Source organism: Brachypodium distachyon, chromosome 1 (assembly GCF_000005505.3).
Source record: "Brachypodium distachyon strain Bd21 chromosome 1, Brachypodium_distachyon_v3.0, whole genome shotgun sequence".
NCBI lineage: Eukaryota > Viridiplantae > Streptophyta > Magnoliopsida > Poales > Poaceae > Brachypodium > Brachypodium distachyon.
Window position 1 is genome coordinate 6,501,303 of NC_016131.3, and position 14,744 is coordinate 6,516,046.

Sequence of the window (14,744 nt, forward strand, 5' to 3'; positions counted from 1 at the left end):
CTCCCAATCCCAGATGAGGATCACGTGCCGGAGGACTACTTCGACGTGGATGACGTGATGTCTTCTCTGATTTACTAGGCGATGGAACACCATCCCTGTTGCGGGTGTCGCGTACTTCAGGTTCTCTTTTAAGATCGGGTTTGTTGTTTGATCCCTCAAGACCGCCGAAGCCGCCATGCGTCCCGGTTGCGGGTTGGTCTTCCTTTCTCCATCCATTGAGCAGACACAGAGCAACTCGTCTGGCCAATTCCCTCTCCATCCATGTACCACAATCCTCTACGCTTAGTTGCTGTACCAATCTGTCTTCCTTTTCTTCTTGTCTGTCTCTCCCGTATCGAACAGCTCTTTCTGTCAAGATCATTGCTGTTTCTGTCAAGTTCATTGCTGTCACAATCAAGATTCGTGGGACCATCAGAAGATTGAGACCCACAAGGTCCGTTCTGTACAAGATCCGTCGGACCATCAGAAGATTGAGACCCACAAGGTCCGTTCTGTGTTGAAGATCATTGGTGTCACAGTCAAGATCCGTAGGTCTCCCTTTGTCCAAGCACAACTCAGTTGGTTGAAGATCCTTTTGTCTTTGTCAACGGGCGAAGGAAATGCGTGCTATTTCGTCTAACAAAATGAAAGGTGTGCGTTTGGAGCAAGGTACGAAGAAAAATGTGGCGTTTTGTGAAATTTGACAAATGCCACGCCTTTCTTCGTACCTCTCCCCAAACGCACACCTTTCATTTTGTTAGAAAAAATAGCACACATTTCCTTCGCACTTTGACAGAATGACATTTTTTAATTTGTTAGCCCATTTTTCTGACTTGGTCCCACCTGTCATTTTTTTTGGAGCACATTGCCCTGCCTATTCATGTCGATCGATTGGATCCCACAAGCCTAGAAGCTAGCTACAGCTGCTTAACGACAAAAAATGAACGAGACAGAGAGAAAGGAGAAGAGGAGCCGCACGCTCGTCGGGCCGCCGTCTGCCGGACCGCCGCCATCGGCCCCCCTTGTGGATGACGACAGCCGCAATTACGGAGAAAGATTCTTCTACTACCTACTCCTGTCCGACAATTACGGAGTATTAACCAGGCACTTCCGACGGTACTTGAGCGAGCACGGACCATACTTCTTTGCCGCCTTGCAAGCTGCCGCGTATAGCGTCCTTTTATGATGGCACTGCGAGAGCATCGGAGGAACAGATTACACATGAGGATGATGAAATCAAAACCCACCGGGCGCCGCAGATGCGAAATAGGAGGAGATGGGCGACCATAGGTGGGTGCTCACTCACCTGGTGGCAGGTCTTCACATCTCCCTTAGCTTGAATCCACGGCGGGGCGGTGGCGGCGCCGTTGCTCTCTATGGCGACGCTCTTCACGCCGCGGGCCTCGTCCCTCTCCTGGACGGTGTCGTCGCACGGGGCTCCGACACCGGGGGCGTGCGGTCACGCCCCCTTATAGGTTCGGCAGGGGCGTCGGGGATCGCCGGCGTGGCCGATGGCCTTCGTAACCTGCAAAGTAACGTACCCCAGATGCATGCAAGCTAAGGACACATGCACACACGTTTTTACCCAGGTTCGGGCCACCCGGAGGTGTAAAACCCTAAGTCCTGCATATCTGAACTGATATTGATTATAAATCAGGTGTTTACACGTTGCCGGGGGGAGGGTCCCCGGGCGTTCTCTCTTTTTGGCTGAGTGCCCTTTACTGTTTTAGGCTACTCCTAATGGCTAATTGTGAGTTCGACGCCAACTGTAGAACAAGTGTGGAACCGTTCCACCATCCAACCCTTTGACCGTCAGCGGGGGTCCTCCTTTTATACTGAAGGGGATACCACAGGTGCCGCGGTGCATGCACTACAAGTGTCGACCAGGAAGACATGCCATTCCCCCTCGGTGAGCTGGTGGCATGCATGGACGCCACCTCCGCTGCTAGGGGCCTAAAACCCTAAAGGTAGGACTGGACAGCCACTGTTCACCTGATTTGGATGGGTAACGCCCGTCCTGTCGGCTCATTTAATGCGCCGTGCGCCTCACTCCTCGCCCTGGTGAGACTGCGCACCCGGCGCCCGCCACGCGCCCGCGTGGCGCTGTTGCTCTATCCGCTGGGCCCCACCCTTGTGGCGGACGCCTGCGCCCGGGATCTCCCCCTCCCGGCAAGTCGCACCCCGGGAAGCGCCTAGGCCAAACACACCTGGGAACTCCCCTCCCAGGAAGCGGCTTCCCGAGAGGTGTCCAGGTGGGGATATTCCCCGAAGCCCCACTAGCCCTTCCGGGCTGGTAGCTTGCCGGGCAGCTCGTGGCTGCTGCCCGGGACTGAATCCTCCCGAGAACTCGGAGACGGGGCCCACGCGTCGCGCAACGGTGGTACCTCGGGAGTCACTGGTGCGACAGTAGCCCCCGGGCGTGGGCCGGCATCACCTGTTCCCGGATGAGCCTTCCCCAGGTCGGTTGCCGGGCTACGCCCACAACCGACGCGTGGGCCCCGATTAGCCTCGGGCCTGCGTCCCTTCGCTGCCCCTAGTACCACGCCGTTACAGACGGAGTAGTGGGCGCGTGATTACCGCCCTAACTCCCCCTTTAAACGGGGAAGTTAAGGCCACTCCGCGCATTACTCCTTGTGATTAGGAGTTATCCCCGCGCACCCGTAGGGTACGGAACCGGCCGTTACCAAACGGCCAGGTGTTATAAAGATTACCGCCCTAACTCCCCCTTTAAACGGGGAAGTTAAGACCACTCCGCGCATTACTCCTTGTGATTAGGAGTTATCCCGGCGCACCCGTAGGGTACGGAACCGGCCGTTACCAAACGGCCAGGTGTTATAAAGATTTTTCCGCTGCCCAAAAGGGGAAAGCATTCTATTCCCCACAGCCTTTGCCTTCATCCTCCTTTGCATCTCGTACCCAAGTGTTCTTGCTAGCTTCCTCCCTCGTCCCCCATGGTGCCCCCACCACCAGGAAGGGAAAAGAGGTGCAGGTCTCGAAGAGAGCGGCGGCCAGCAAGAGCGAGGCGGCAACCAAGGCAGCCGCCGCCAAAGTCCAGAAGAAGCGGGAGATGCGAGCCACGCTCGCCTTCTACCGGCCTGGCTACAACGGCGAGGCGCCGGCAAGGTCCGGCATGCCGTCGCCTCCAAGTTCAACGAGCACGGGGAGACCCTGATCTTCCCGGCGGGCGCCGAGCACCAGGACAACGACTTCCCGGTGTTCGCACGCTTTCTCCTCACCGGGCTGGTGCCGCCGTTCTCGCTGTTCCTCCACACACTGATGGAGTCGTACCAGCTGCGGGTGGCGCAGCTCCACCCCACATCGTTGTTTCTTCTCGCCACCTTCCATTTCCTCTGCGAAGCGTTCGTGGGGGTGATACCGTCGGTGGCGCTCTTCCGCCACTATTTCTACCCCCGGATTGACAACGTGAAGGCAATGTCGTCGGGGGTGGTGTTCCGCGCCCGCGACCAGATGAAGTCCGAGTTCATCGTTCGGTCGGGGAAGAAGATTGAGAAGGAGTGGCGGGGCAACTGGTGCTGGGTCCGAGTGGAAGACCCCCAAGAGTTCATCCTCTCGCCCACGGAGCTGCCGCAACCCCACAGCGGCTGGCAGGACGAGTACCCTTGTGGCGGACGCCTGCACCCGGGAACTCCCCCTCCCGGCAAGTCGCATCCCGGGAAGCGCCTAGGCCAAACACACCCGGGAACTCCCCTCCCGGGATCCCGGGAGGTGTCCAGGTGGGGATATTCCCCGAAGCCCCACGAGCCCTTCTGGGCTGGTAGCTTGCCGGGCAGCTCGTGGCTACTGCCCGGAACTGAATCCTCCCGGGAACTCAGAGATGGGGCCCACGCGTCGCGCAATGGTGGTACCCCGGGAGCCACTGGTGCAACAGACGGCGTTCTCATCGGGCGGCGACGGCCTCGTCCGTTGGTGGCAGCGGCGACGGCGGTGGTGCGATCTCCTACGGAGGCGGCGGCGATCGCGTGCAGCGTCGACGACGGCGATGCGATTTTCTACAGAGGCGGCTGCGCGATCTCGTGCAGCCGCGACGGCAATCACGTCCAGCGGCGACGGTGGTTTCCTGTTCGCTTCTCGTTAAGTCGCAGGGATCTAGCAAGCCAGCTTCTGCCATTCAATCAATTCACATCAAGCAACATGAATAGGCAGGGGCAATGTGGTCCAAAATAAAATGACATGTTGGACCATGTCAAAAAATGGCCTAAAAATAGCCAAAAATGCCATTTTGTCAACGTGCGAAGGAAATGTGTGCTATTTTGTCTAACAAAATGAAAGGTGTGCGTTTGGAGCAAGGTATGAAGAAAAATGTGGCGTTTTGTCAAATTTCTCTATACCATTTTGATAATGATAATTAAAAGAGTCGCACTCTTATAGTTTTCGTTGTCCTATTCTAGCATCTTCTTCACCTCCAACTCACAAGAAGACAAGATCTTTGTACGTGCTGACCGCACGGCGAGTAAGAAGGGCAACCGGTGGGATGGTGCACACGCAGCCAAGGACACATTCGGCAGTAACGCGAGATCCCTCCCGTCCTGCTCTCTCGACCTCCATCTTTGTAGCCACGCCACGTCTGCCACCGAGATGCCACGGGAACCCGTGGCTGCCGTCGCAACAGAAGCAGCCACTCCAGCAACGGGTTTCTCAGCCGGTGCCGTGGTCGTCAGAGCCGCCGTTTCGTATGCTCCCAATCCGAGATGAGGATCACGTGCCGGAGGACTACTCCGACGTGGATGACGTGATGTCTTCGTGATTTCTTCTCTGATTTACCAGGCGATGGAACACCATCCCAATTGCGGTTGTCGCGTACTTCAGGTTCTCTTTTAAGATCGGGTTCGTTGTTTGATCCCTCAAGAGCGCCGAAGCCGCCACGCGTCCCGGTTGCGGGTTGGTCTCCCTTTCTCCAACCATTGAGCAGAGACACAGAGCAACTCGTCTGGCCAATTCCCTCTCGATCCATGTACCACAATCCTCTACGCCTAGTTCCATGTATCAATCTGTCTTCATTGTCTTCCTGTCTGTCTCTCCTGTATCGAACAGCTCTTTCTGTCAAGATCATTGCTGTTTCTGTCAAGTTCATTGCTGTCACAATCAAGATTTGTGGGACCATCAGAAGATTGAGACCTACAAGGTCACTTCTGTACAAGAATCATCGGGTGAACAGTCCCGTCATTAGCTTTGTTTCCCAATGCAACACCAGTTGCTTTCACAAAATCAGCCATTGCATTATCAAGTCCAGTTGCTTTGTTATATACCAGCTTTGAACCAACCGAGTTGTGGTAATTTTTGTTTCCCGGTTCTAGCACTTAGCCGGGAAGAAAACAACAAAATGTTTATAGCATTTTGAGCCAAAATGTGTATACACATTTTGATAATGATAATTAAAAGAGTTTGGCACCAATTTCCACTCTTATAGTTTCCGTTGTCCTAGTCTACCATCTTCTCTACCTCCGACTCACAAGAACACAAGATCTTTGTACGTATCGATCGCACGGCGAGGAAGAAGGGCAGCCGGCTTGCGTAGAGGTTTCTCTCTTTCTGCAGTGTGGTGGGATGGTGCAGACGCAGCCAAGGTCACATTTGGCAGTAACGCGAGATCCCTCCCGGCCTGCTCTCTCCTTCCTCTCTCCACCTCCATCTCTGTAGCCATGCCGCGTCTACCACCCACCGGAACCCGTGGCTGCCTTTGCAGCAGAAGCAGCCACACCAGCAACGGGTTCCTCAGCCGGTGCCACGGTCGTCGGAGCCGCTGTTTCGTATGTTCCCGATCCCAGATGAGGATCAAGTGCCGGAGAACTACTCAGGCATGGACGACGTGGTATCTCCTCTAATTTACCAGGTGATGGAACGCCACCTGGCGCGTACCCGGAAGGAAAACAACGAAATGTGTATCAAGTAGTCTCACACCATGTTGCATTCGTCCAGATATATGTCACAGTGGAGCTAGCTGCTGGGGTGCGTAGCCGGAAGGAAAACAACAAAATGTGTATGGCATTTTGAGGCCAAATGTGTATACCATTGTGATAATGATAATTAAAAGAGTTTGCACTACAGTTTCCTTTTTCCTAGTCTAGCATCTTCTCTACCTCCAACTCACAAGTAGCATTTTCTTCTCTACCTGTATTGTTCGTGGTCATATATATGTTAGTGGTTTCTCTTAGCTTCATGCTGACACAAGTTTGTTATATACAAGCTTTGAACCAACCGAGTTGTGGTAATTTTTGTTTCCTGGTTCTGGAGTTCCTTGAGATGTAGTGTTTGCAACAAAAGTGGGTCGCTTATGTACAAGAATCATCGGGTCAACAGACCCGTGATTAGCTTTGTTTTCCAAAGCAACACCCGTTGCTTTCACACCATTGACCTTTGCATTATCCGGTCCAGTTGATTTGTTATATACAAGATCTGAACCAACCGAGTTGTGGTAATTTTTGTTTCCTGGTTCTGGAGTTCCTTGAGATGTAGTGTTTGCAACAAAAGTGGGTTGCTTATGTACAAGAATCATCGGGTCAACAGTCACGTCATTAGCTTTGTTTCCCAATGCAACACCCGTTGCTTCCACACCATCGGCCTTTACATTATCCGGTCCAGTTGATCTGTTATATACAAGCTTTGAACCAATCAAGTTGTGGTATTTTTTGTTTCCTGGTTCTAGAGTTCCTTGAGATGTAGTGTTTGCAACAGAGGTGGGTCACTTCTGTACAAGAATCATCGGGTCAACATTCGTGTCATTAGCTTTGTTTCCCAATGCAACACCCGTTGCTTTCACACCATCGGCCTTACCAACCGATTTGTGGTAATTTTTATTTCTTGGTTGGAGTTCCTTGAGATGTAGTGTTTGCAACAGAGGTGGGTCGCTTCTGTACAAGAATCACAAGGTCAACAGTCGCGCCATTAGCTTTGTTTCCCAATGCGACACCCGTTGCTCTCGTACCATCGGCCTTTACATTATCCGGTCCAGTTGATTTGTTATATACAAGCTTTGAACCAACCGAGTTGTGGTAATTTTTGTTTTTTGGTAGCTTTGTTTCCGAAAGCAACATTTCACACCATCGGCCTTTGCATTATGCGGTCCAGTTGATTTGTTATATACAAGCTTTGAACCAACCGAGTTGTGTTAATTTTCGTTTCCTGGTTCTGGAGTTCCTTGAGATGCAGTGTTTGCAACAGAGGTGGGTCACTTCTGTACAAGAATCATCAGGTCAACATTCTTGTCATTAGTTTTGTTTCCCAATGCAATACCTGTTGCTTTCGCACCATCGGCCTTTGCATTATCTGGTCCAGTTGATTTTTTTTATATACAAGCTTTGAACCAATCGAGTTGTGGTAATTTATGTTTGCTGCTTCTAGAGTTCTTTGAGATGTAGTGTTTGCAACAGAGGTGGGTTGTTTCTGTACAAGAATCATCGGGTCAACGGTCCTGTCATTAGCTTTGTTTCCCAATGCAACACCCATTGCTATCACACAATCGGTATTTGCATTATCCGTACCAGTTGATTTGTTATATACAAGCTTTGAACCAACCAACTTGTGTTAATTTGTGTTTCCTGATTCGGGAGTTCCTTGATTCCAGAAGATTATCCATCCATCCCAACGAACGGTCATCGAAACCCATATGACGAAGGATGGCCATGATTGCATAGCGCTCGATTAAGTCAAAGACCTTTTCAAAGCCCAGTTTGATTACAACAGATTCTCTTTGTGAGTGCCTGCACACATGTGAGTTCTCTCCCTTCACTGCCGCCTCTCCGGTTTGATTTCGTTTCGTCCTCGCGTTCTGTCTCTGTATCGTTGATGTGTCGGGCCCTTGATGTGCCGGCTCTGCCAGGGCCTCCTGCGGGACGCACACGCCTTCACCGAGTGCCTCGAGTCCTCGACACATGTGAGTTCTCCCTTCTCCACCACGCTGCTGCCTCTCTGTTTTGTCTTCGCTCTCTCTCTCTCTCTCTCTCTCTCTCTGTGTGCGCGCCTGGGTGCACGCGCTTTCGAGTTCCGCTGCGGACGAGCGCCCCGTCGCGTTGGTTCTTGTGTCGGGTTCTGTTTTGTGCTCTGGCCTGGTGATCGATCGGGTTGGCGTTTGATCTTGCAAGGGAGCTGAAGATGCCGCGCGTTCCGGTTGCGTGCCCCTCAGGTTTCGCTCGCGCTTGAGCAGCCGTTTCCCGGTGGTGGCCGTCGGTGCCATCCTCGTAGTCGTTCAGTGTGAATTTATGTGCATGTATGGAACCGTGTGTCTCCTTCCCCGCCGGCGGTTTCGTGGCCTTCGACTTCGCCGGCGCTGTCTCTTCTGTATTCAGATCTCCCCCGAATACTCTTACGGTTTTCGCTAGCGACGGCGACGTAGCCGTTGCTGGAGCCGATGAGGCTGTTGCCGGTGCAGAATGTGCACAGATCGGTGAGGCCGCGGCTAATCTGGCGGCCCACGGAGAGGCTGGTGAGGCTAAGGTCGACGAACGTGCCGGGCGCCGGGTAGAGCTCGAAGGCCTTCGTGGCCTTGATGAGCTTCGGCGACGGCGCAAGCTTGAGGACAAAGGGGAACAAGAGGGGAGGAACGAGGAGACCTCTCGAGGATACCTAATCGCGCTGGATTGGGCCGGCGGAGTAGCGGAGTGGACTGGGCCGAGAATCCGGGATGGGAGGCGGACCCGGCTGTAAAAAATTTCGGGCTTTCTTGAGCATTTCAGCTGATCGGCACGGGCTGTGAAATCTGGCGGGCCGAGCCCGAGCTCAAAAGCTCGGCCCGGGTCTCCAGGCCGAGTGCTTTGAGAGAGTTGTGATCTGTCATGGGAAAGTAGTAAGTACATTTTTGTGTTTCTGGTATAGCTATAGAAAGCAGCGCCTCACGTTCTTGAATAAAATATGTCCGTAAGATGCAGAGCCAGGAGGATGACCGCTCTAGTATCTAATTAACATCGTTCTTGATCGATAAGCCTGGATGCTGCTGCACATAAGTACAGCGCAACTGTCAGTCTTGGCTGCACACTAAATCTTGCTGCAAGTCTTCAAGTATCTATTCTTATTGTAATTTACTCCTAAAGAGTTTTCATGTATTGAGCACATATAATTCAGCTCTTTCTAATATTTGTACGAAACTGGCATTCCTAACTGTACAGTTCCTCTCGTGGCCATCTTTTTTAACAGTTTGTCGAGAGTGCGTTACGAAGAAAATAGATGAGGAGGAGATTGAATCTTGCCCAGTATGCACAATTGATGTTGGTATTTCTCCTGAAGAGAAACTCAGGTGAAGTAGTTGTTATTACTTAGTACCAAGGTTTATGTATACAACATTCTTCCTTCATCTTGGCAGATGTGTTTAATACACACGTGTAGTGTTAATACCATGTGAACATGGAAACATAGTAGTGCATGGAAACATTTCTATGTACTTGGGCAGTAAGGTTGTAAAGAAAACAGATTGTCAGAATGGAGAAAACAGTATATTCGATTATCAGTATGGATATAAGCCATATGGAATCATTTGCAAAGTATATATGCCATTCGGATGAGCCAACATAATACATGTAGCTTGATCTTCTTGGTTGAATCCTTAAAGAGATAGGTCTTCAAGTACATTTTCCTTCTGTTATTGCCTTGTAAATGTGTACCTTTTCAGTAGAGCATTGTGATCGCAGACATCATTTATTACCCGTTATGGCAGCAATTGCACTTACAACCTTTATATAGCAGATTAATATATTAGGTTTTGCAACAAAAACGTCTCTCTATTGTTATTATATATGTGATAAGATCTGGCCGTATGATGCAGAGCCAGGAGGATGACTGCTCTTGATGCAAGTCGTCAAGTATGTACTCTTATTTTAATTTACTGCTAAATAATTTTCATGTATCGAGCACATATAATTCAGCTCTTTCTAATCTTTTTACGAAACTGGCATTCCTAACTGTACAGTTCCTGTTGTGACCATCTTTTTTTAACAGTTTGTCGAGAGTACATTATGAAGAAAATATATGAGGATGTTGAATCTTGCCCAGTATGCATAATTAATCTTGGTATCTTGGAGTACTTCTTACCAAGGTTTATCTATACAACATTCTTCCTTCATCTTGGCAGATGTGCTTGTTAACTACAGTACACACGTCTAGAGTTAATATCATGTGAACCTTCAGAGGTCATGCTATCATCTTGTTTAGGTCATCGTTATCGCTAATATAGTACTGCATAAAAACATTTCTACAGACTAGGGCAGTAATAAGGCTTTAAAGAACAACAGATTGTTAGAATCGAGAAAATAGGCTATTGGGATTATTAGAATGGAAAAGCCATATAGAGTCATTTGCAAAGTGTATCTGCCATTCAGGCCAGCCAACACATTAATACATGTAGATTGATCTTCTTCGTTGAACCGTTAAAGAGATAGGTCTTTAAGCTCATTTTCCTTCTGTTATTTTCCTTCTGCCTGCTACATTCCTATCTTTCCTGAAAATATGCCACAAATACACATGCTTGCTTGTTTTGTGAAGCAAAAAGCTCAGTGTTGCCAGCCAGCCGCTTATTTGTTTCTTAATGTCGTCATGATCCTGACTCAACTGTGCGCTTCTACCTAACATGATTGATTCTTTCTTGTTTGAAGGCCTGACAGCAGTATTCAAGCTATCAGGAACAAGTTGTTTCCGCTTAAGAGGGCAGAATTTGATGCTTCTAAGGTTCCAACTGTTACATCGTCAGTACAGAGGTTTCTTTCTTCCTTTGTAGTTGAAACCCCAATGGTATCTGCACAACCTGTTTTGACAGGAAAGAGAACCAAAGCTACAAGGACACCAGCATCGCGTGTAACTTCTCTCAGTAATAATGGGACCATGAAAATATGATTACTGAGGAGACCGGGAAAATCTCAGCACCAAAATCTACCAGGATGACAACAACTGTGAATAATATGCAGGTACTTATATTTAAAGTATTATCAGATGGGTGCGTAACAGCATATAATTTCATGTGCAAGTTTCATGCCACTTGTTTTGTAACATTGGTTTATTCTAACTATACATTGCACTCCTAACAGATTAATTCAGATATAGTAGCCTCAAGCCAGGCTTCTCCTGAAGATAGAAAGAATGGCAAGACAATGGACATGGAAGGGCTCTGGAAGCCCTTGAGCAGTTTTCTTGAGGCAAGTGAGACAAAATCGCTTAGATCAAATCTCAAAAGCCATGCTGCTGCCGCCACGACAAAATAGAACACTAACGGCGAACTCCCAGTAAGGAAGACAACACAACAAAGTGACTATTACTGGAACAAAGGTGCACATAAAGTAGGTGGATGTTGCTTGCATAACTAGTGTGATCAACATTTTACTTTGATCCAACTCTTGCGCTTAGTGCTGTGGCAAGACAGGACACCCAATTGACATAATGTGTTCAACAATGTATTAGCATTGATAGGGGTAGTGTGTGTTACACAAAGCATAACACAGAGAAAACACGGAATGTGTTCCACACACTATTAGCATTCATACGGGTAAACCCAAAATGAAATCTTGAGAGTGTCAATGGTGTCTATGTAGATATGCATAGATTTATAAAGAGGTTGGACTACTTTATGCATATCTGTATATATATGTAACAAAGAAAGAGAAATAAATTTTAGGTATCTTGTGCACCCCTAAACATTAATTCCGTACGCCCCTTAGTTTGAAGCCAAAGGAGGTTACGATCCTGGCAAATTAATAACAATTCAGGATGTATGAGAAACAAATTTAGCTATAGAATTTAAATCTAAGTTAAAAACAAATATTCAAAAATTAATTTACTCCAATTTTTGGTCCATGTGAATATGCGATCGATCTTCCGTTGCAATTTCATCAGAAGCCTCTTCTTCCCCCCTAAATGGGTGTCATGACTAAGTCACCGGCTGTCGAATAATGTAGATGAGGTAAGAGTTGGTAATTTTTTTGGCAAGTGTTGTATCAAAATTCAGCAATTGCGTGTATTAGTCTCTAGAACCTGAATTGTGGCCATTACCTTGGTCACGAAATATGATGCTTTTGCAAAGAAAGAAAAGAGAGAATGTGTACAACACACTATCAACATTGATAGGAGTTAGTATACCCAAAACGAAATCTTGGTACATGGGATCGATCTTTCATTGCACAATTTCATTAGAAAGAAAACTTAACTCTTGTTTGTCCATAATGACCAAGTCACCAGCTGCCGGATAGTGTTGACAAAGGTAAAAGTTTTTTTTTCTTTTGCAAATATAGTACTCCTCCGATCCATATTAATTGTCTCAAATTTGCCTAAATATGGATGTATCTATGCCTAAAATGTGTCTAAATACATGTAATATTTCGACAATTAATTAGGATCGGAGGGAGTATCAAATTTCAGCGGTTGCATAATGTCTTTGATGCATGCGTGCGTGCGTTATTTTCTGGAACCTGACTAGCCACCGTTCAGTTACTACGGCCACGAAATATTAGGCCTTTACAAAGCGCACACCACAAAGAAAAGAGAGAATATGTTCAACACACTATCATGATTGATAGGGGTAGACCCAAAACAAAATCTTCAGTGTCAAGGCTGTCTGTAGATATGCATAGAGTTAATGAGGTTGGACTACATGTATAAATATGTAATAAATAAATAAATAAAAATAGATATCTTGTAATCATACCCAGGAGAAAATCGTCACAATCTAAATTTTGGAGGATATGTTCAAAAAAAATTCAGTGCGTTTAAAATTTAAGTTATCAAATATCTTCAAATCCTCAAGTAGACATCTCCATAAAATTATTATAGTGGTTTGATATCCTATTCCACATATTGAAGGCTATTTGTTCGAATCCTGCTATTTGCATTTTTTTTGTCATTTTACTTATTAATTGCAATTCTTTTAGAAAATTACTTATCTACTACAAAAATAAATTACGGAGTACAAAATCGAGTTCGAACCTGGGTTGTAGTCTTGGAGAGTATTTGTATACAAACTTCTAGTCTAAATTTGGTTAAATTTAAACAAATATCCCCAAAATTTTCCAAAAAAAATAATTACAACATTTTGAATTTTTTCAGATTTTTTGTTAGTTTTGAAGTTTACCCATTTTTATTTGTAAATTATAAACCACGCTCCAGCCTGCTAGAAAATAAGTAAATAAAAATTATTCCTAATACAAATTGTACTTAGGTCGATGCATAAAGTGATTCCCAAAACTAAATCTTCGTATCAAGGGCATCTATGTAATATATGCATAGAGTTAATGAGGTTGGATTACATGATGTTTATCTGTATAAACATGTAATAAATGTAGATATCTTGTGCACCAGTAAGCATTAATTCAGTACATTCCTTATCTTGAGGCCAAATAAGAAGCATAACCATGCAAATAATTAACAATAAATAATGTATGATATAACACTTTAGCTAGAGAACTTGAATCTTAGTTTAAGAAATCAAAAAAATTGTTAGCTATGCCCACCATTCCCACGGAAATATCGCCTCACGGCTCCCGTTTGTTCTTTAGGATTGCCTCGAGAGGTGTTGGCTATTGTTAGCTATGCCCATCATGAATGGTGGTGCTCTAGAATTTACGTTTCTTTAATACAAGGATGAGATTATGACTTCTATAAAGTATTGCTACCCTGGGGATAAAGCTCGTGACAATTGTGCGGTTTGCTGAAATATTTGCATTTTATTCAAAAAAGTTTGTTGCATCTAAACTTACATTTTCATATAGGTTTGTATCCCTAATATGAGATGTCCATTATCTCGCCGTTATGGTTTGTGATTCACCCCCTCACATTGGTGGTACAGTGTTTGAAACCTATTAATTGAAAAAAAATCATTTTACTATGGGTAGAGAATTTTTTCTACAAATTATTATGGTCTAAATTTTGTTAGACCTGCTACTCCATCCAAGCAATATTACTTGTCGTGGTTTTGTATCTAGACGTGTTTCGTTGTCTATACCTATCTAAAAAATACGAACCGTTCCTTTCACCACACGTTTTCGTCGCTTGTCAAACTTCCTCGCCCGACGCGTTTCCACCCGTTTTTTCCGTCCGCATGACCCGCTGGCCCCAATCCCTCGGCCTCCCCGTCACGTCTTCTCCCTCCGTCTTCCTCTAGGTCGCCGCTGCCTCCTACAGTCCTGCCCCGATCCGTCCCCCGAATCCTCCTCAGCCGCATCCCCATCCGCCTCCGCACCGCGTGCCTCGGCCACCGCCGCCTGCTGGCCTCCTCCCGCACCTCCTCCCTTGCCGTCGCCGCTACCTGCTGTAGCATAGGAGGTCGGAGGGGAAAGTGACCATCGTTGGTGGAAGACGCGGCAGCCAAGGCGATGCCTGCATGGAACGGTGTTCCGGTGGCGCGGGCCCCACGCATTGGCGGCCGGACGGCCATGGGGATGCCCCCGCGTGGCGGTGCCTCAAGTCGACGGCGACCTGGCGTCTGCCTCCATGTGACGTCGACCACACAGCTTGCTTTCCTGAAGCTGTTGTTTACGTAGCCTGCTGTTTGCCCAACCTGTTGGGAGTTTGGTGAAGTTTGAAACCTGCTGGGAGTTTGCTGAACATATAATCCTCTATCCCAAAGTGTTTTCTTACGATTATTTCAACTGATTTACTACAACTATGTCCAGGACCTTGATATGATCCGATAGAAACTTCAGTGCATGCATATAGACTCCTGTTTAGAGGGCCTATTTATAAGTTCAGTATTCTCTGTGCACAATGGTGTAGCTCCTGATTTACACACACAAAAAGCATGATGTTCTCTTTTTTGTTGGCTTGGAACAGAAGCAAGT

General features: G+C 47.3%; 1 long non-coding RNA gene across 4 annotated transcripts; it reads left to right on the forward strand.

The window, feature by feature from the left end:
- The first annotated feature begins 7,658 nt into the window (after window positions 1-7,658).
- LOC104582379 lies at window positions 7,659-11,591 on the forward strand. 4 transcript variants are annotated; one of them, XR_730169.3, is made up of 6 exons: window positions 7,669-7,870; window positions 9,127-9,226; window positions 9,752-9,788; window positions 9,925-10,021; window positions 10,578-10,886; window positions 11,007-11,591. It is a non-coding gene; the product is annotated as an uncharacterized LOC104582379 (long non-coding RNA). The 4 variants fall into 4 exon arrangements; XR_730168.3 differs by having other exon boundaries at window positions 7,665-7,870; window positions 9,925-10,886; XR_002964281.1 differs by having other exon boundaries at window positions 7,659-7,870; window positions 9,127-10,650; window positions 10,739-10,886.
- Window positions 11,592-14,744: the final 3,153 nt, after the last annotated feature.